The 22,357-nt window shown below is 41.1% G+C and overlaps 1 pseudogene; it reads left to right on the top strand.

Annotated features, from left to right (window-relative positions):
• Positions 1 to 290: 290 nt before the first annotated feature.
• On the top strand, positions 291 to 1,547 carry LOC148122733 (E3 ubiquitin-protein ligase KCMF1 pseudogene; annotated as a pseudogene).
• Positions 1,548 to 22,357: the final 20,810 nt, after the last annotated feature.

Here is a 22,357-nt window from a genome sequence, read left to right on the forward strand (position 1 = left end):
CTTTCCAGGGAGCACGGTCACATAAGCTACAACTAACCACATTCGTTCTTTGTCACTGGACTGCACAACACACCATTGCTTTGACTTTGCTGTCTTCACACCATACTCACATCCCAATCCACAGGAAGTGCCGGAGCCTGTGGATGGATGAAGAAATGATGCGGTGAGAATGCGTCCGGCTTGAGGGCCGCCGGCGGGAAGGCGCTGCGGCTCGGGCAGCCCTCACCCACTGGAGCTCGCCCGGCCTCGCGGTAGGCCTCGGCGCGTCCCTGGGCTCGGGTGTTGGCTGTGATGCATGTTTAAAAGGAAACTTTCGAGGTCGCAGATACAAGTGTTTAATTTGCTACGATTACGATCTTTGTGCATCTTGTTATGCAAGCGGGGGCAACAACAACAAAGCATAAAACTGACCACCCAATGCAGTGCATATTAACAAGGGTAGATTTTGATTTGTACTATGGTGGGGAAGCTTTCTCTGTAGAGCAGCCACAGTCTTTTACTTGTCCCTGTTGTGGAAAAATGGGCTACACGGAAACATCTCTTCAAGAACATGTTACTTCTGAACATGCAGAAACATCAACGGAAGTGATTTGTCCGATATGTGCAGCGTTACCTGGAGGCGACCCTAATCATGTCACAGATGACTTCGCAGCTCATCTGACACTTGAACACAGAGCCCCTAGAGATTTAGATGAATCGAGTGGTGTTCGGCTTGTATGTAGAATGTTTCACCCTGGCCGGAGGCTGGGAGGCCCTTGCGCCCGTAGATCAAACAGGCACTTTACTAGCAGCTCCACTGGTGGGCTCTCCTCTTCACAGAGCTCCTACTCTCCAAGCAGTAGGGAAGCCATGGATCCTATAGCTGAGCTGTTATCTCAGTTATCAGGAGTGAGACGTTCTGCAGGAGGACAGCTTAACTCTTCAGGCCCTTCCGTTTCTCAGTTGCAACAATTGCAGATGCAGCTGCACCTTGAGCGGCAGCGTGAACAGGCAGCACGGCAACAACTGGAGACAGCTCGCAACGCAAGCCGGCGCACTAACACAAGCAGCGTCACCACTGCAATCACACAGTGCACGGCCACAGCCAACACAGCCAACACGGAGAACAGCCAGCAGGCTCTCCAGAACTCCCAGTTCCTATTAACGAGGTTAAACGATCCCAAAATGTCTGAAGCAGAGCGCCAGCCCATGGAAAGCGAGCACGCAGACCGCAGCCTGTTTGTCCAGGAGCGCCTTCTGTCCACATTAGTGCGTAGAGAGCTCGTCCTCACATGAGGACGAACGGGGGGGGGGGGGGGGAGATGGCAGATTTTGGTGCTATGGGCTGTGTAGATATTATGCCTTTAGATGTTGCTTTAGAAAACCTAAATTTAAAAACCTAAAATTAAAGAGAGTAATAAAGGAAACGAGCCTCCACCACCTCCTCTTTGATGACCTCCCCACTCGCAGACAATGTCCTCTGTGCTGTATTTGCCAATGAAAGTGGACAACAGCTATCCTGGGTTTGTTTGGTGATTGTAATTTCAGGTCTGTCACTCTTGTTACATTGTGTATATTCAAAAGGAAGAAAGAAAATGTATATGATAATCTTTTCCACTCAACTAATTTTTACTTCTAGCAGGTAAATGTAGGTAGCAGTGCAGGGTGATCTCTGCTTCCTGTACCTTGCCATGCAAAAGGCTCTCCTGATACTCCACATTCAAACTGAAGAAGAAATTGAAATCTTTAATGAAGCTGCTGTGTGTATTTATGAATATTAATGAATAAAAACTGCTTGGATGGTTTACCTAACTACTGCATGAGGTTTTTTGCAGCGTGCATGAGTTTCAGTGACCTTGTTATTTAAGAAAAATTAAATACAAGGAGTAAAACTTAAGAAATAAAATTTCAAAAAAAATAAAAAAAGAAATGATGCGGTGAATGAATGAATGAAGAACAAAGAAGCAAAGGAAGCAACAGTTCTTTCCACCAGGCGGCCCTGAGTAAGCCACTTCCCGCAGAAGTCTAAGTGAATCCTCCTTCCCATGTCATAACCCAGGCAGGACTCAAAGAGAAACTTGAGGAGCAGCCTAATGGTCAGGGAGAAATTCTCACCCACAGTCAGCAGCCAGCTGCACTTCCGCCGTTCCCATCCTCTCTCCTCTCTTCTCGTTCTCATTCCCCATCATACCCATTATTTCGATAACTGAGACTTCAAACGCCAAGTTTTGCTATTCAGGGCACTCTGGAAATGTGTTTTTCTCATCTGTTCTAATGAAATAGTTTCCACTGTCTGTTTCCCCTGCAGATAGCGATCACAGTCCGGGCGCAATAAAAAAGAAAGCCCAAACTTTGACCAATATAGAATCTAAAGCCTGTCCTTGGAAAGCAACACCCTAGGGGATTCTACCATAACCGCTCTGGGCTTGGCCCGGCTACTGTTGAATACAAGGTGTTTGGAATAATCCATTTCTGTGAGCGGACTTCCCGATTCTTCCGGCTCAGTCTTCCCAGAAGGCCAAAAGAAAAAGACTTTGAAAAATGGCACTCCCTCAAGACCTGCAGAGGGAGGCTTCCCAGGGTCTAACAATAGGATTAAAATGTCCCTCTCCTCTTTCACTACCTCCTCTGGCTATAGGCCCTCATCTCTGATTACACTGCTGCCTGGGCACTGGACTGTCTCACGTTGGCTGATGGCATTATCAGGACAATGCCTGGTCCCACCAGCACACAATAAATGACCTTAGACAACTATTTTACCTACTGCCTTCAGTATCCCACTTATGAAGCAATTGTACTGACCTGTGCTTCAGAGTGTGCTGTGAGATTAAGTTACATAGTATTCCAGATACCCCATGGGAACAGGTTCCAGGTTCATGGGAGGAGTGTGTATCATGCATCCTTGTCAGTATTTGACTTCTCTCAGCTCTGATATCTCTAGGACCATGTTTGCGTAGAGTTTATAGCTGAGAGATTGCCAAATGGAAGCCCCATTTCATATGCTTGCGTGCATGCCCACACCAACACACTATCCCCCTATGCACAAAGAAACACATACAACATACACAAGCCATACATATTTGTGTCTTATGTATACAAACCACATATGTAAGCTGCACATATTATATGGATAGCATACTATACATACATCAAATACACCAGAAACCCATACCATTCTACCCAGCATCCAAAATACGACATGCAGACCATTTACACAGATATTATACTGCACACACAATTCAACTAAACACATACATGCACACATCAGGGGGTGGGATTTGGGCCTTGGCCAGTTAAAATTCCAAGAGTGACCTGTCCCCACTGGCCTTTGTTATGCTCTGTCCTTCCTAAAAAGGAAACAGCTCCTGTGCTCCGTCCAAAGGGGTTGGGAGGAAATGCTTTAGGAAACATAAAGGAAGGGGATGTGCTGTCCCTTTAAAGCTTTTGATCTTTACTGAGACCCTGTTTTCAATCCTGGCTGACAGTAATCAGCAGTAACACACCTGGAACATTCACTCAAGATCGAGCACCATTTAACACACACTTAGAGAAGAGTTCTGGCCATACAGAAAACCTCTGCTGCATGCAGCCGGATGAGCAGTCTGGGGCCACGGAGCAGTTTCCCCTGCCAATCTCTGCCACCGCTTCAGCTTTGCTCACAGCAGTAGAGGAGAAACTGTGCTTCAAGCTGGCACTGACCAAGCACTGATGAACCAAGTCATCTCTTGTCTATTTTGCTATACTTTGCAAACAAATGTCTCAAAAAATAAACAGCTGAGCCTACATTGATCCTCTTCCATTCCACTCACCTACAAGTACGGTTGACATCTGTGGGGTTACGGTTTGACACCTCCCAGCGGCCTACTGCCATTCTAGGGTGCACGTGATGCTTGGTGTTCTCAGCTCCAAACCAATTCAGTTACAGCTTTTGTTACTCAAAATGCAGAGATGTTTACAGAGACCAAGCCAGCTATTCCCCACCAACCTATATTTGGTGATTTTTGTTTACAGATTTTGACCTAATATTTCCTCTCCAGAGCCATGGACCATCAGGCTAGGACATAGCCACGCCAACCCTAGAGGTGTGAGGAGGTGGTGGGTTCCATGAAGTCAGGCAGTTAGAATTTCAGTGTCTTCATTAAAAAGGAGAGCTGTCTCCTTTGCCATGACTGAGTTGTGTAGCTAATAATTAAAATATAGATCTTAATTCTTTAGGAATTATAAAGGAGACGTATATTAATAGCAGGTTCAAATCAGGGTGAGTCTATGACAGTACTGCCCCATGAAATCAGCATCCCTCGTCCTTTGCTCCACCTTGATGCTAGGTCAGGTAGCTGTTGAACAGCTTTTTCTCCTTAGCTCACGTGCTTAGCAGTTAAGGTGTGTCCATGCCCACATTCATTCACAGTGACCTGAAGGATTATCGTATCATTCCTAAATATGGAAGCTATGGATCATATAAGTATTTCATTAAATATCTCATAGCCTATAGTGGGAAAGGCAGAGTGGGGAGACTGCTCCATTCTCAGGACACCACACTGACCTGTCTCCAGCAATCCCACATGTCTCTGCAACTTGATAATGGTAGACTTCTGGTGGGTAGCTTGAAGCTTTCTGTTGGCTTCAACAGAAAAGAACATGACAGAAAAGAATAGGGAGGCCCCTTGTAGGTGTAGAGTTGACTTCAGAACGTCCTACACATTGACCCTGGCTGGTCTCTGACTTTCAGTTCGTCTTCAAGTTTCAGATGTTTCTCAGGGTAGCCATCCCTTACACCCTTGACTTAGGGTCCCACTATTACATGCTGCTACAGCATCTTGTTCTTTTTACTTAGTAATTTGAAATGAAAATTGAAATTTATGCCTTGGCAATGCTGAAGCATGCATGGGCAGCTTGTCTAAGGCGGTTTTGTTGAACTTGTCCATATTGGATTTCATGGTCTAAGTTGGTGAGGACAACTGACCAAGTCTCTTCCTCAAGAGGGCACCAGATCTCATTACAGATGGTTGTGAGCCACCATGTGGTTGCTGGGAATTGAACTCAGGACCTTAGGAAGAGCAAGCAGTGCTCTTAACAGCTGAGCCATCTCTCTAGCCCCATACTCAAAATAAGTTTCCCAGAATGTTCTTTCCATAGCTGAGTTCTGAGCCTCCTGAAGGTAGGGATGACAGTCGGTTAGTACAGCTCCTAACACTGTGATGAAAGAATTCATTACTCTGTTTCTGAGGAAAGTCTCTACAAATATAGAGAATCCAGTCATCAGGCAGAAAGAAACCTCCCAGAGTTACCCAGAAGGACAGACAAAAACATGTTCACAAAAGAGATCAATAATCTGTCAGATTCTCTTCCGGGATGAAGCATCAGGTACAGACCAAAGGCAGGAGGAGAGGGCCTAGAGTTTTGGTCCATCTTGATGAGTCAGTCACATGCTCTGGGGCATCTGGGCAATGGGGTCAGGACGGCAAAGTCCCCAGTTTTCTTCAGAGTTTTAATTAGAAAAGATGACTCTAAAATTGAGAAATGCTGCCCTACTTTCACATCAGGAAAATGTAGAAGGTATTGAGAGATACTAAGGGGTATTATTGGATTCTGTGGCAGGACATTGCAGGGAGTATATATGAATAGATTCCATGACAGGACATGTCAAGGGGTATATGAGGAAGGACATTCTCTATTACATATAGCAAAGCCACAAGATAATCAGGAAAGCCAACTAAATGCTAACAGGCAAAATGAATTAAGGAAAATATAAATTAAAATGTGACAGTTGAACAGAATGAACAAAATTGGAACAGACTCTGAAGGTTCACTTTGAAGAGTTCACTAATGGACAAATCAGGACTTTCATAGTGCCCTCGTGGCATGTTTCCTAATTGTTAGTTATTTTTACAGCTTTGACCTCCTTTGAGTCTCATAAAAAGGCTTTTTAGATAGATTAGGAAACAAACTCAGAAGTCACCTGCCTCTTGGAGCAGCTGGCCTGTACCTGGAGCTCATGTCTCTTGATCAGCAGTTCCAAGCACCCAACAGTGTATCAGGCCATTACACACTAGTGTTTGACTATGATGACCTCATCTCAATTTCTCCTGGACCAAGATGTCTTTGATCTTGTTTATATAGTCATTCAACAAATATCTAAGGTTTTGCATTTTCCAGAAGAGCAACTAACATTCCCATTAGCATCAGGAGTCTGATAATGCTGTCGGCAGCTGCTACACACAAGCACACAGTGCGTCACAGCTAGCTCCATCACCACAAGGCAGAAGTGCCTGTCAGTTACACCATTTTTCTGGTTCCTAAAGAATTCCATGATCATTGAAAAATACCCAAATAGGAAGTACTGAAAATGATAATTTCCCTTTTACAGGATTTTCTTTTCTACAATAATAGAATAAAATATGGTGCTTGTTGATTGACAGGCACAGAACAAGATCCCCTCATTATACAGCATCTCATTTCATGTTGAGGATGACTTGATCAAATGCTGCTCCCATCTCCACTCTCTAGCTGAGGCATCTATATCTTCCAGAAAGAGCTCTTCCAAGTTCATAGAACCAGCAAGGAGCAGAGGAAGAATTCTGGACCAAGCCTGACATATGTAGCCACACTCTGCTCCACCGTCTCTTTCCAATGCAAGCTGTAATCTGGATTCTTCAAGAATATTTGTTGTCTCCTGCTCTCCAATTCTACCTTTGGTCTACAAAGGGAGTGGAAGGGTCAATCTGAAATTCATTTTAGTGTCAAGGTCACAGGGCAAATTTCAACAGATTCTTTCCTACGTGTTTGCTGAGTCAGAAGCCCTCAGGAAGCTCTTGGCCAAGGTCAGGAAACTTGACTCTTGAGTGAGACCCTTGTTCTTGGGTGCACTGCGTACCCACCTAGGCTCCTGGGCAAGCACCCGGGCAAGGGTCTCTCCTCAGCGTTTGCTTCCTCATCTTCACACTCTGAGCGTCAAGTAATCTCTGAGAGCCTTCCAGCTCTGACCCACACCGTCTCTCATGACACCCTGAAATGTAGATGGACTTATTTCATATGATCATTTGGTTAAAAATCATAAAAATGATAAAGCTAAAGTATTCAAAGTCCTGCTCAAACAAGAGGCATTGGGGGTAAAAGGCCAGTGTGTCCTTTCTTATGGCAATAGTAGCAAATGATCATAAACATTGTGGCTGAAAACAACAGAAACTCTTTTGGTGGCAAGACATTAGAATCAAGGTGTCATCAGGGCTCTGTTTCCTCCAGACATTCAGGAGAGCTGGCCATGGCCTCTTTCAGTCCCTGGTAGATAATGCTGTTCTTGACTATTTGTGAGAGACCCAAACAGTTTCGGATCTCTGGCCATATTGCTTCCTCCTCCTCCTCTTCTGTGCTAAACATACCTTTGTTGCTTTCTTTCTTTTTATTGTGCATGGTGTGTGTGTGTGTGTGTGTGTGCGCGCGCGCTCATGTGTACATGTGTAGACTTACCATGCATGAATAACATGGAGTCCAGAAGAAAATGTCAATTTTTTTCCTCTATAACTCTCTGCCTTGAACAGCTCTGTGAACCTAAAATTTATCATTCCAATGGGGCCAGTGATCCCCTAGGATCCCCCGATATTAACCTCCCAATAACGGGGTTGCAGGCACACACAGCCATGCCCAACTTTAATGTCAGTGCCAGGGATTTAAACTCAGGTTCTCATGCTTACATGGCAAACATTCTTCCCATGGATCCATCTTCTCCATCCTTCTGCTGCTCTTTATAAAGATATTTGAAATTATATTTAGGGCTTACACGGATAACTCATGACATCCCCATCACAATCTACCTTATACAATCACATTTCCAATGGCCACTGACCAAATACAGTAGCATTTAGAGCAGTGGTTCTCAACCTGTGGGTTACAAACTTTTTGGTGGTTGAATAACCTTTTCACAGGAGTCACCTATATACATAATTATATTGTTATAATTCATAACAATAGCAAACTTATAGTTATGAAGTAGCAACCAAAATAATTTTATGATTGGAGTCACTACAGCACGAGGAACTATATTTAAGGGGTTGCAGCATTTGGAAGGACCATTGCTTTAGAAACTCTGAGGATGAGGTGTCAGTGTCTTTGGAGATTTATTCAGCCTATTAAGGACCAGCACTGCACTGGCATTGAGATGATGTTAAAAGTACTCTTTCAAGGACATCCCCACGTACATCAAGAGCCATACCCCTGCACCCCAGATCTAAACCACCAACTCACCAGAGGTGGACCAACAGATGAGCCATTTGATGACACTAAAGTCAAACTACCCAGGGCCGGAAGTCTTCTCTGACCCATCCAATTTCATGAAATACTCCTCATTAGTAATTTAAAGAAAATGAAAGATGTTTTGTTGCTGTCCCAATGTGAATGTATTCTTTACATTAGCTTGAACTGCCCCTTATTATCACACTCATTTTAAAGCTCTGCTATTGATATCTGTCCTTAAATATCAAAGAACAGGGTATGTGTGTATATATATACACATATATATGTGTGTGTGCATATATATACATGTGTATATTATAGCACAAAGATAATGATTTGGGTGCTTAATATGCCATTCCTGAGCATTTTGTAGAAAGAGTGTGCTTGATTATCATTCTTGAAGGCTTCAGTCCTATAAGCAACACTGAAAGAGACACACACAAAGATTTCTACCTTCTTAGAAATCCCTCAGGAACCCTACAGGTAAGAGATCATCCTATGTGCCAGCTGCTTGCCTTTGATTATGCCCTGCCTTGCTCAGACACTGAGGCTAGCCCCCTATCAGCCACTTAATCTCTCTTTCAATTTAGAATAATCTTAGAAAATGTTTGAACTCTACTTCTGTACTGTGAGCTCTGAGACGGGAGGAAACTGTCATAAAGGATGGAGTGGCTGATTTACAGACACAGGTTCCCTCCAACCCTCAGCAATGTCCTTGTAAATCATGGGAATTATTCCTGTTTCGTGGACAGAAAAAAAAATGAATGCTTAGTAGAATAAAGCGACTTGTCCCAAAGCTGTTCAGTCATGACTCTCCCCTTATCTAAACCTAAAACCTATGCTTCCCCCCAAATCATAGGCTAGCTCATCTGTAGCCTGTATGGCAGCATCTGGAATGTGGCAAGTTGGTGAGGTAGATGGGGGGATAAAGGAAGGCTAGCAAGTGTAAGAAAAACACCAGACTTTCACCCTGCATGTGCTGTATCACTCCCAAAAGGCTGGAAACCACGCTGTACAAGTGTGACAGGGGACAACTGAAGCTAACTGAGGAAACAGTGGCACCCAAAACAAATAGCAAACCTCTACAGCCCCCAAAACAACGTCCCTAGAGAAGGGTGCATTTGATCCCCACAAAACATCCCAGAAGCAGGAAGTTTTAGGAGGTAGGTCTGCTGACAGAAAGACAAGCTAAGTTGTCCAGTGACTAAGTGGTACAGTGAGGGTGCAAGCCAGGTCAGAAGACTTGGTCTACTGCTTTTCCCATCATGCAGCACCGCTCCCTACCCCATGAACTTTCCTACAAGCTGAACATCCCTGACTACAACCCGCTCAGGGACTCTGAAGCCAGGAACCCTCCATCAGCTTGCTGTCCTCACTGGGAACACAACAGAGGGGCTAGGAGACTGACTTTATTTGTTATATTTTCCATCCTTTTTGGTGAAGAAACAAAAGCAGGAACCCGAAGGAAATAATATGGGCTCTCTAAGAGAACAGAAACTAAATGGTTGTCCTCACAGGTTTTTTTTTTTCGGGGGGGGGGGGGATAATTAAGGATTTTTTTCCCCAATGGCATCTATTATTTTCTCTGTTTCTGTCTCTGTCTCTCTCTCTCCCCATCATGTTTGTGTGTATGCTTGCGTAATACCTACAACATAAGAGAAATTACACATCATTCAGTATATGTATGCTATTCCTAAAGACTTAAACGCTAGATCTGATGAACTGTCCCCTCATTCCAATCATCCAATGTGGTAGTTTTAAAGGTGGAGGTGGGTACCACAAAAATGTCTTCCCTAGGTCCAAGACAATATTATTATGCTCGTTTATTCAGCTGATACATGCACGGGCTTGTTCATGGAGGCATTGGGGACTCTCTGGCACATGCTCAGCAAGTCCAGAAAATCTCAAGTTTTAAGTTGTTAAATGCATCTCTAAAGATCATTTGTGGCATAAGCCTTGTAGGGGCAACAATATTTCCCTTATTAATACAAAATTCCCAATATAAATTATATTATCTAGTATTGAAAGTCATGACCTATGAATTGTCAAGATGACTGAGAATCAGCAATACATCAGACTGAGTAAAACTACAACAGTAGGTAATTATGACCTAGTGTAGAAAGACACCGTGAAAGAATCTTCAACAATATCTTTGACTTCAATTGTAGAACACATAAGAATGATGTTATCTACTCCCAGAAAATCAGCTCTAAAATTCTGTGGACCAAATTTACAATGCTTAAGTTACTTTGCATTTTATCAGGTACATGGTGGGTCATCTTTGTTTTGCCTGCTAATTTCTCTTTCTCTCATCTGGAGGTGTCAGTCTCATGTTCTCTAAGAAACGTCCTCTTGGGGTCTCATACTATGTCCTTCAGGGTGGTTCATCCTATTTCTAGGTTGTCAGGTTGGTCATTTGATCCAGACCCACCCAGTGAGAGTACCCTGACTACATTGTGGGTCCAGAGAAGAGCGCTTGACAGACAGTCCCAACACCATGGCAGGGGCAGACTTATCTTCCAGATGGGATGGCTCAACTATTCAGAAGCTTTCTCTGCAATGCCAGTGACCATCTTGCCATCACAAGAGCTCTCTAGAAAATAAAGCCAGTTGGAGAAATGCAGCCAGAGAAATGAGAGAGGCAGGATCCTAAATACAGCTTTACAGCTATGATATTAAGCTAAGCCACACTATAACGCAAGCTAATACATCTCCTCTTCATTTCCATATGCTCAAGGTCACTCTGTGCTTTATGCCAGACCCAAGGAGAGAACTTTCTAATAACAAGGACTCATATCCCAAAGAAAAACTATATCAAAAGGCACCATAAATTTAAGGGAAAATGATAGACGAAAAATATTAAAATGAAGAAATCCTATCACTAATTTGCATTGCCATAGAATAGTGTCATAGAATTACCATCATATTTCAGAAACATAGACCAGAGTAGAGTCAATAACTATAAGCATTTACTAGTGTGCCGGTGGAGCACTGTTAGACTCTGACATGGATACACCCCCAGGCTACCAACTGACCCTGAAGGGCTGAATTACTTAGCAATGCACTTGTACCAGACCAGTGAGTTTCCCTTCAATGAACCATTAAGCTTCTCTCCTTGAATCTGGCATAAAGCACAGAGTGACGTTGAGTGCTTTGATTGAAAGTGGATTAAAGGTCAAAGGCGCATTTCTCTTAATATCATATTTGTGTCAAGAGCAGAGTGGGAGGGACAAGTTGTGCCTGACATCAAATGAGGATCTATGGTGACTGGAGGGGCTGGTGAGTTGCTCCATAGCACTGCCAGCGAGGTCTGGAGACAGATGCTGAGAGAAGCCATTCTTTGTTGCTTTAGTTTGGGGTTTCTATTGCTGTAACAAAACACCATGGCCATAGCAACACTTATAAAGGAACACATTTAGCTGGGGCTCACTTACAGTTTCAGAGGTTTAGTCCATTATCACCATGGCAGGGACATGCAGGCAGGCATGGTGCTGGAGAAGAAGCTGAGAGTTCTACGCCTTGAGCCTCAGGCAGCAGGAAGCAAACTTTGGTCCACACTGGGACGTAGCTTGAGCATATCAGACCTCAAAGCCCACCTCCACAGTGACAGATTTCCTCCAACAAGGCCATACCTACTCCAACAAGACTGCACCTCTTAATAACGCCACTCCCTATAGACCGAGCATTCAAGCACATGTTTCTATGGGGACCATACCTACCCAAATCACACATGATATTGTCAGGGAAGCTTCACACTTTCAAGAAAAGAACATTCCTCAGATCTCATTAAAGATAAGAGATGGGGTCCATTGAAGAAAAATTGTGATAACACTTGCCAGTTTGTTAATGTTGTCATAGTCGTTTAGCTTCACCTGCCAACTTGACAAGCCTAGAATCACCTGGGGAGAAAAGAACCTCAACCGAAGAATGGCCTAGATCAGACTGGTCTGTGAGACATTGTGTTAAATGCTAATTGATGTAGGCATACCCAGCCCACTGTGGATGGTGCCATCTCTCGGCTGTGGGTCTGGGCTATATAAAAAAGTTAGCTTAGCAGGTCAGAAGAAGCAACTACAGTAAGGGATATTCCTCCATGATCTCTACTTCAGTTCCTGCCATGACTTCCCACAGTGATGGAACGTTACCTAGAAATGTACGCTAGACCAAACCTTTACCTCCCCTAAGTGTTTTGGGTTTTGTTTTGTTTTTTTATTACTATCGGTTTGCTTTTCCTGTCACGGTGTTTATCACAGCCACAGAAAGCAAAGCCAAAGAGATAATCGAGTTAACTTGGCACAGCCTAGGGTCATCTGAGGCAGGAGTAGATGAGAAATGTAAAGACCAGATTGGACTCTAACCATGTGTGGCAGAAATTATCTTGACTGGTCATTGATGAGGTAGGGCCGGAACCGCTGTGAGCGGCACCATTCCGATGCAGGTGGGTCTGTATTGTATAAAAATGCTGGTTGATCATGATCATGAGCTGGAGAGAAAGCAAGCAAGCACAGTCCTCTGTGGTCCCTGTCTAGGATTCCTATCTTGAGTTTCTATCCTATCTTCCCTCAATGATGGACTATGACCTAGAAGTATAAAATGAGACAAACCCTTTCCTCCCCCAGTTGCTTCTTATTATGGCATTTGTCACAGCAACAGAAGGAAATTGGGACAGAGTTATTCTAGTATCTGTCTCTGAAGGACAACTTTACCACAGTGGCATCTCCTCAAAGTATCCACAGGAGTTAGGCCAATTTGAGAAGTACCAAAGGCGAGGGTGTATATGATGCACCCTAAATTTCAAACTCTCCAAGCTTCATTTTGCTTTGTTAAAACCAAACATCTTTACTCATCAGCATCTTTCTCCAGGATGGAGTGAGAACCGGGAAGATGGATGGTAGGGTACCTTAATAAGGCCCCATGCACTGCACAGACGCAGCACTTATGGGTTTTCTTCCTCTCTCTTCCCTGTTCCTTGTCATTGAGCAATGAAAGAATTAGAGCAGGGTGGGATGAGACAGACACACTCTTACGTCACACAGTTCAGATGCACGCTTCATACCTGTTGTGTATCGTCTGTAAGACCTTAAAGACGGTTTTCCCCGTTCTTGGAACAGTTTTAACTTTATAGCACATCCTACACTGGGATATTCAGAAAAGTGTTTGTATCATTCTTAGTTCCATGCTCACTACTGATATATATGGGGAATGTAATTGACCTTAAGTTCTTAAAAAGTATTTTCTGTGATTTATTGTTGCTGCTCCAGCACGCTGTTTCCTTCTTGCTACCTGGCAGTAAGAGATGAGCCTACGAAAGTGACCCACTGGAAAAGATCGCACACCCTACCACCACCACCATCCAGAAGAAACCAGAAAACCAGAGTCAAGCTGTAAGGAAAAGTCTGAACTTTTCTACCAAGTAAGAAACATCAGAATGCTACTAGGCCCTTTATCAGAAATCTTCCCAGTCATGAAAGTATGGAAGAATATTTTTTTCAATCTTGAAAAGTAAGTGCCAAATGAAATTGCTATCTCCAGCAGAGCTGTCTTTCCAAATTAGGGCATTTGAAGATAAGAACAAACTAAGACAACTCGTGACCACCAAGACTGTAATGCAAATGACAGCAAAAGAAGTCCTATGCACAGAAGAAGAAGAAAGATCATCTCAATAATAAAACACAAGAAAAAATAAAGTTCACAGGGGTAGAGCGATGGCTTAGCTGTTGAAAGTGCTTGCTACTCTTCTGGAAGTCCTATGTTTGGTCCCCAGCACCTACATAGAGTGGTTCACAGTCATCTATTACTCTAGAGAGGAAAATGCCCTCTATTGGCCTCTGTGGGAACCCAGAAAGACATGGCCTACATACAGAGACATACATATATACACATTAATTTAAAAATAATAAATATTTTTTAAATGAATAAGACTAGCACATGACTTTAATCACAGCATTGGGAAAGCAGAGGCAGAAACTATGATTTCAAAACCATCGTGGTCTATGTAGCAGGTTCCAGCACATAAGTAAGAGTGTACTTGTGCACTGTGCAAAACATATTGGAGAAAAGACGGAATTTAGAAAACTGTGCTAAGAAAATATATAGAAGACTGAAAGTACATCCCTCTCTGTCATTCACCACAAAACTCAAAGCAAAATGAATTTTAAAAACCTTCATGTAATACCCTAAATGTAAACTATTACAAACAAAGAAGTGAAATAGGCAACACTTCAAGATGTGGGAATAGGCAAAGATTTTCTGAACAGGACTTCAAAGGCAGGGGAAAGAGTCCTAAGAATTGGTCAGGTTACAAGAAATTAGTAAGTTTCTAAACAACAAAGGAAACAATTGCCAAAGTGAAGACACAGACAGAATGGGAAAAGTCTCTAACAGCTATGTCTCAGACAGGGGGTTAATGCCCACGGTATACAAGTAGCTACACAAATTAAAAAGCAGAGAAAAATCAAATCCTCCAACCAGTGCATGAGGTAATAACATCAATATAAAGTTCTCAGAAGAAGAAATAAAATGGCCAAAAAACAAACAAAAAGCTTAAAAAGTGTTCTACTCAAAGTCCTTAGCCAGGAAGGAGACTCGAATTAAAACTACTTTCAGATTCTAGCTTATCCATATCTGAAGAATATCACAAAAATAATACCAGAGACTTGCAAGAATACAGAAAGCATGGGACCCTATTTGCCGCTGTAGGGAAAGGAAACTGATACAACCACTGTAGAGAACAGGGCAGAGCAGGGGCTCTCACCCTTCCTCACGCTGGGACCCTTTAATACAGTTCCCCATGTTGTGGCGGCCCCCAGCCATAGAGCTATTTCTTTGCTACTTCATAACTACAATTTTGCTACTGTTATGAATTGTAATGGAAATATGTGATATGTGACCTCCAAAGGGTTGTGACACGCAGGTTGAGAACCGCTGATATAAATTCTCCTCAAGAAACTGAAACTGCTACCACAACATAACCATGCTGGACTACTCTAGAGGATGCACCCACAGAGCTGTAACTCAACATGCCAGAGATACTCACACATGCATGTTGATAGCTGTACCATTCATCACTGGCATGACACAGAATCACCCTAGATGTTCATCCATTAAAAAATAGGGCAAGATGATATGGTGTGAATGAAATTTTATTCAACTATAAAGAAAAGTGGACTAATCACATTTGTAGGAAAATGGATAGAAGGTGTAAGTATTGTGTTAAAAGAAATAAGCCAGACTTAGAAGCACAAATACTCTATCTTGTCCCACATGTGAAAACTAAACTACAAGCACACATGGAAAGAGGACAAAATGCCTTTTTCCAGTCCTGAAAACTATAGAGTAAGTCTTTTTGATTGTGTACAACTTTAAACACATATGTAACATATGTAACACACAACACACATACATATGAAATTTGAATACACACACCTATGTATGTACATGTATAGGACACTAATTTGTTTAAAAATTTTAATTTATTGATTCAGTTATATTTTAATATAGTAAACCAGACAAAATGATAGTTATGCTTATCAAGCAACTTCTATAGGTTCCTTTCTGAAGTAATGGGTTTCACATCTTCATACACATGTTCCATTAGAACATGTCTTTCTTCCCTGTCCACCACTGCCCTTCCCTGTTCTCTCCTGGCCTGGCTCCCTTCCTCCCCCTACCTAGTCTCTGTTTTCCTAGTGCTTTATTACCTGTCTATTTGCTACCTCCTTAACATTTCTTCTTCTCCATATGGCTTCTACTGTAGTTTCATGACCTAGCACACACACACACACACACACACACACACACACACACACAGCACACACACACACACACACACACACACACACACACACGTATAAACAAACAAACGTTGCTTTAAAGGTTTTTAAATATTGGAAAAATCTTGATCTCCATGACCTTGAATTTCACAATAGATACTTTGATATGATACCAAAAACAGGTGCAATGAAACTATAAAACAGTTTAGACATCATCAAAAATTAAAACCTATCCATAGCTAAGAACATTAAACAAGAAAGTAAAAAGGCAACCTTGAGAAAATTGTTTGCAAAAGACAAATCCCATAAATGCTTAGTATCCATAATATCTCAGTTCATGTTAAAAAGGGAAAATAAATACAGTAAATGTGTCATCAAAGACAGATATGGGCATGTCCATGAAACACATGGGAACATGGTCAGCATCCATTAGTCACTAGGGAAATACAAACCCCAGACCACACTGAGGTCACCACTTCACACCCACTGGGAAGAATATAATAATTTTATTTAGAAAATGAAGAAAAGAACAAGTATTGGTCGGGATGTGGGAAAACTGGAATCCTTGTGCACTGCTATTAGGGGTGTAAGATGGTTTGCCGCTACAGAGAGTAGTTTGGCAGTTCCTCAAAAAGTTGAACAGAAAATTACCATAGCAACCCCAGTATTCTATGCTTGAGACTCTACCCAGAAGGGTTAGATGTAGGTATGGACACATGCGCAGATTCCTACCTCCACAAGAGCCCCAAAGGGGAAGCACTCCAAATATCCGCCAACAGATAAAAGGATAAGCAAAGTACACACGTACAAAGTGTATATACATAAGTGGGTCATTCATCAGCTATAAATAGAGATGAAGTGCTGATACCTGTCACAACTGAATGAGCTTCAAAGTGTCATGTGATCAAGCCAGGCCAAAAAGGGCTTCATATTGTATGGCTCTATGTAGATGAAATATCTAGATAGGCAAATCCACAGGCAACAGATGAAGATCCATTGTTACCAAGGCTAGGGGAAAGAAGAGAAGGTGCTTAAAAGGTCAAACATTTTACTTGCAGTGATGGGTACTGTTTGAGGGCTGCAGTTAGGTAACACTGCAGATATATTAAATGCCTCTGTAGATCCATGGCAGAATGGTAAGCTTTGTTATGTGGAATTCACCCAAATGCATTATTTTCAAGTAGATATCTACCATTTCAATGATATCCTAAGCAGGGCCTTCAAAGAACCATCCTGTGTTGACATATTTTGTTTTAAAACATACATTAGTTGGCTGGAGTGATGGCTCAGTGGTCAAAGTGGCTTGCTGCTCTTCCAGAGGACTTGTGTTTGGGTCCCAGCACCCATGCTGAATGGCTCATAACTGCCTACAACTCCAGCTCCAAGGGATTCAGTGCCTTCGTAGGGCCTCCACAGGTATCTGCACTCATGTGCATACATCCATGAATATACATAAATAAAAATATTTTAAAATTTATCTGTTAGTAATCCTGCGCATCTTTAAATAAACTAGTAAATACATCAATCAATTAATAACTAATAAATTTATCTTGGAAAATGTATTATTGTAAGAGACACAGAGACAAAGACGCAGAAACATTTAAACGGCATAGTAAATTCATTGCCAGTGACATCACGGCTTTATATAAAACTATGACCAAGTGAAATAAAAAATTAAAACTATCCATAAAATTGCCCAGATAGATTGTAATACTATGACATAATGGCAAATTTTTTCCAAAATATGCAACTTGTTACTCTGTTTTGCGTATACTTGTCTCTGCCTCTCCTGAAGAATATTTCCTCTTCAAATTAAAACTAGCTAAACTCTATTTTAAGAAACCAAGAAACAACATTTATTTCAACACTGAGGCTAAGTCAGCTGAAAAAATAAAGTTGAAAATGCTTGCAATAAAGATTTCTATTGCAAAAGCACAATGTGACTATAATTTTGAGTTTGCTTATATTTATATGATATTATCTTTCTTGGGATATCTTTTCAGGTTTCAAAATATATACGAAGACATTATATTTCTGGGAAAAAAATTGACAATTGGCAAAATTTGGCCTGGTTGAGTACATCTTAGTGAGACTTTGATCTGTTAAACACAAACAACTAAGTATCAAAATTAGGAAATTGTCACATGAGGAATTGGTGGCAGAGGTGAGGAATGCCTGAGAAGTCACAGGGTAGACCATGAGGCACTCCTGAAGGTAATGGCAGAAGGAAGTAGACCCTTGTCCAGGAATTCTGGTCCCTGGGCTGAAAACGGGATGGATCATCCTGCAGGCTAGATTACTCCCCAAGGCACAAGGAAAAGACCTGGTTTCTCCCTTCTCCCCAGCCTCCAGTCTCTCACCTAGCTAGATACTAGCTGATTGCTATAGAAACAGAGGAACCAGACCAAGCCTGCAGCCTCCTACAACACAAAGGTAAGCAGGGAAGAGGGGTGACTGCAAAGGAAGGCAGAAAGACGGTGACCCTAACATTTTCTTGAGAAGTAGAAATTAAATCTTGGAAAAAGGCCACAAACTTGAAACTGCATGATCCTTAATGCTCCGCTCTCCATCAAAGCGCTATTCACACCATCATGGAGTCCTACCTAGTTTTCTAACAGTTTCTCAAATTCATCCATTTTCCTCACTGCATAGCCTAATCTGAGGCTGTTTAATCTCCCACTCGGGCCACCACATTGGCTACAAATCATATATTTGTGGTCATCCATAATTCTCCAATTCATTTTTTTTTTACATAGGAAGAGTGGTTGCCTTTCCAAATACAGATATTCTGGGACTGGCTTATTAAAACTGCCTATAGCTTTTCCCAGTGCTCTCAAGTTAATGACCAGATGGAATGAAAGAGTTCCAGCAGACCAAACAAATAGCTCCCAGAATGGGAGAAAATCTTTCCCAGCTGGTACTTCAGACAGGAGTTAATATACAGAATTTACACAAAACTGCAAAAATTAAACACTCAGGAAGAGAACTGCCAGTCAACAAAACGCACAGACAGCTCTCAAAAGAAGAAACGCAGGCAGTCAATAACTACTGTAAAAAGTGGTCAGTGTCCCTGTTAAGGGGGGAATTCAAATTAAAACTACTTTACACACCGCCTCCTGCCAGTCAGAAATGTCTGTTATCAAGATGTCTGATAACATCAGAGGACCTGGAGAGGATGTGGAGAGAGACAACTCTGACTCATTGCTGAGGGGAGGGCAAATTATGGAGATCAATTTAGAGGTTCCTCAAAAAATTAAAAGTAGAAAATGATCTGACGAAGCGACTTAACTCCAGACAATATACTCAAATAACTCCACACCCTACCATAAACAGATTTGCACATTTGTGTTTTGTTATAGCAAGGCAATCACACCAACCTGACTGTCCATCAATAGGTGAACAGATAATGAAAACATTGTATGTAAATAAAATGGAATATTATTCAACTATAAAGAAATGCAATAATAAAAATTTTAGGAAAATGGATAGATTTGGGAAATATAATGATATTAAGCAAGGCGCCCAAACTCAGAGAGGCAAAAAGCACATTTTCTAGGTTATTCTTATTCTACCCTATAACATGTGTAAGGTGTGAGTGTGGGTACAGTATAAAATTTAGAAAGGAGACCAAGAGAGGATACTGTTAGGTGATAAGGAAGGAAGGAGCAGATTTTGACAAAAGATCATGAAAAAAACTGTTACAAAGTTAATTTTTTCTAGTTTTAATTCTGTCCCATCTTTTTCCTTTTTCTGTGTTAGATAAGTGAATTCAACTTCCTATGTGTTGAAATAGAAAGAACCATAAAAAAACCAAAAGACTTGTGATTGATGGTGAAAGGGTAGAATACTAATTGAAGTCCCACGACCTCAAAATGGCCATTCCAACTATATAGAATTTTACAGAGGTGTATGGAGCTTGGAACTGGGCAAGTAGGTTCTTTAAATTAGTTGTGTGATGTTTTCATGTGTGACTTAATTAGAGTAAAATGGAGTTATGAAAAAAACCAAGAGTCATAAAGTTAAATCACCAATGTCAGATACATTTACTATTAAGGAAAAGCTCACACTTGGGTCTTCTCCACCTTGAAAGTCAAGCTTTCTCCTTACTCAAGGTAGAGCAGATTTTTCAAAGTAAATTTTCATGACACAATACACAGTATTTACTGTTATTTCCATTTTTCAAAATGAGAGAATTATATTTGGAGAGAGTCAGTGATGAGGTAGTTAGAATTAAATGCAGAGATCCCAGCTCTGGAGATGGATGTAACCAATATTCAAATCCAATCTTATAGTATTTTGTAGATGGACACGATAAAGTAATCCCACAGTAGCTCAGAATGGGACATAATAAAGGGTTCTTTATTTAGGGGTAGACTCACAGTTCTCTGCATGAGCAGGGAGCAGTAACCAAATACATCCACTGAGAAAGAGAGAGAGAGAGAGAGAGAGAGAGAGAGAGAGAGAGAGAATGCATTTTTAGTACCCAAAACCACATCCAACCTGGTCCAGCATCTCAAAGGCCATTGGTTGAAGAAGTTCCCCCAGCACCTCCCCCTTTGTCTAAATAAGAGAGTTCCAACCTCAATACAAAAGTATATATAATAAGAACAGATATCAAGTATAAAAATTAGAATTACAGCCAGCATAAGCAATATTAAGCAAGAAACATATGCTAAATGCTTTAATAATTATTTTATCCTAAGGAGTCTAAGTCTTCTATTAGAAATAGCTTGGCTAAGTCATGAGAGGAAAGTAACTATGACTATCTAGTCTTCAACCCCATCAAAGACTTGAGAAGGGAAATAATATTACTTGAGTGAACAAAAAGTGCAATCAAACAACTTCCAAAATATGCAATAAATGATAGAGACAACTGGCTACCTGGGTAATCACACAAAGTCTCATTTGCAATGTTGGAGCAACCAACTTTGCTAAGGCCTAGAGTAACTGACAGACAAATCATTTTTAGAGGCAGGAAAAAAATTTAAAACCATCTTACCTTGTCTTGACAAGGTTTGGCAGTCTTTTTTTTTTTTTTTGTAACCTGATTGTTCTATCTGGACATGGTGCATTTTGTCAGTGGTTAAGGCAGGCAGTTTTGCCAAGAAGAAAACAAGCTCCAAGTGGAGTGTCTTCAGTGCCCAGCATTCTCTCAGAAATATATTGCTGCTTCCATGAATAATTCTGTCTCATGTCAAAAGAACCGTAAGTTATTTAAATGCCATGTTTTATAGTTCTTTGAAGTGGTTGAAGATTACCTATCTCTGCAGAATATAATCTCTATCTATCTAAAGAACCTGATTAGTCTAACTGTAAGTATGACAAACATGGATGACTCTTGACCTATAATACTTAATACCTGTATAGCTTAAAGACCAAAACTCCATATTAGAATATTAAAAAAAATTTAAATAACTCTGCAGCAAATGAGAATAATGACCTCAAAATGTAAACAATGTATAAGTATCTTGATCAGAGGTAGAAATGTATACTGCAATATGATAAAAATATCCTAAAATTGTATTAATATACAAAATGTCCTAGGCAGAGGTAGAAACATGCATACAATATGACAAAATAACTTTGCATAGGTGTACAAATATTGTAAATAGAAATAGGAGCATGTTTAACATAACAAATATAATTTGAATTTGTTTCAATACACAAGAATCTATACCAATGTAAATTGTCTACAAATAATAACTCACAGTATTCACTCTATTACTCACTATTATTATTAGTGTGAGTAAGCTCACACTAATCTACATATTTTTTAAAAAAAAGAAGATCCCTAAGCCTAGACAATTTCCACCCCAACTCCCAACCCTATACCAGTTATAATCAACCCTTAATTATGTCCCTAACCCTAAGGACAAACTTTGTTGGAAGAGGGGACATTGTCTTCTAGACTTACTTCCAGCTGTCATGGGGGCAATTTTTTTAAGAGATCCTGTAAAACTAAAATGATGGTGCTGATCTAACCTTTAAAGGCCCACGTATCTCTTTGCATTCTAAGTTGGTATTTTCAAAAGTAGAGATTTAATAAGTAATCATTTATCTTATGGGCCTGTTACTTCTATTTGCACAGCCTTAATTAATTTTTGTAAAAAGTCACTAAAGGGTTCTCTTTGGCCTTGTTTAACCCTAGTATATGATTCAATTCTTTCCCCCTAATTTTTTAATTTTTTTCTAATCATTCAGGGCTCCTGTGTGGCATAGGGACAAGGTATGGTCATCATAAAAAGTTTGATACTGTGGATCAGTAAAATGCCTTCACCAAGAATTTGATCTTGGGAAGTATCAAATCCTTTTGCTTATCCCTGTTGTTCTAGACTTTTGCCTCTTCTCACTAGTAGCATTTCCATAGTAGTTCTCGT

This window comes from Myodes glareolus, chromosome 3 (genome assembly GCF_982192425.1).
Source record: "Myodes glareolus chromosome 3, mMyoGla1.1, whole genome shotgun sequence".
NCBI classification, from domain to species: Eukaryota; Metazoa; Chordata; class Mammalia; order Rodentia; family Cricetidae; genus Myodes; species Myodes glareolus.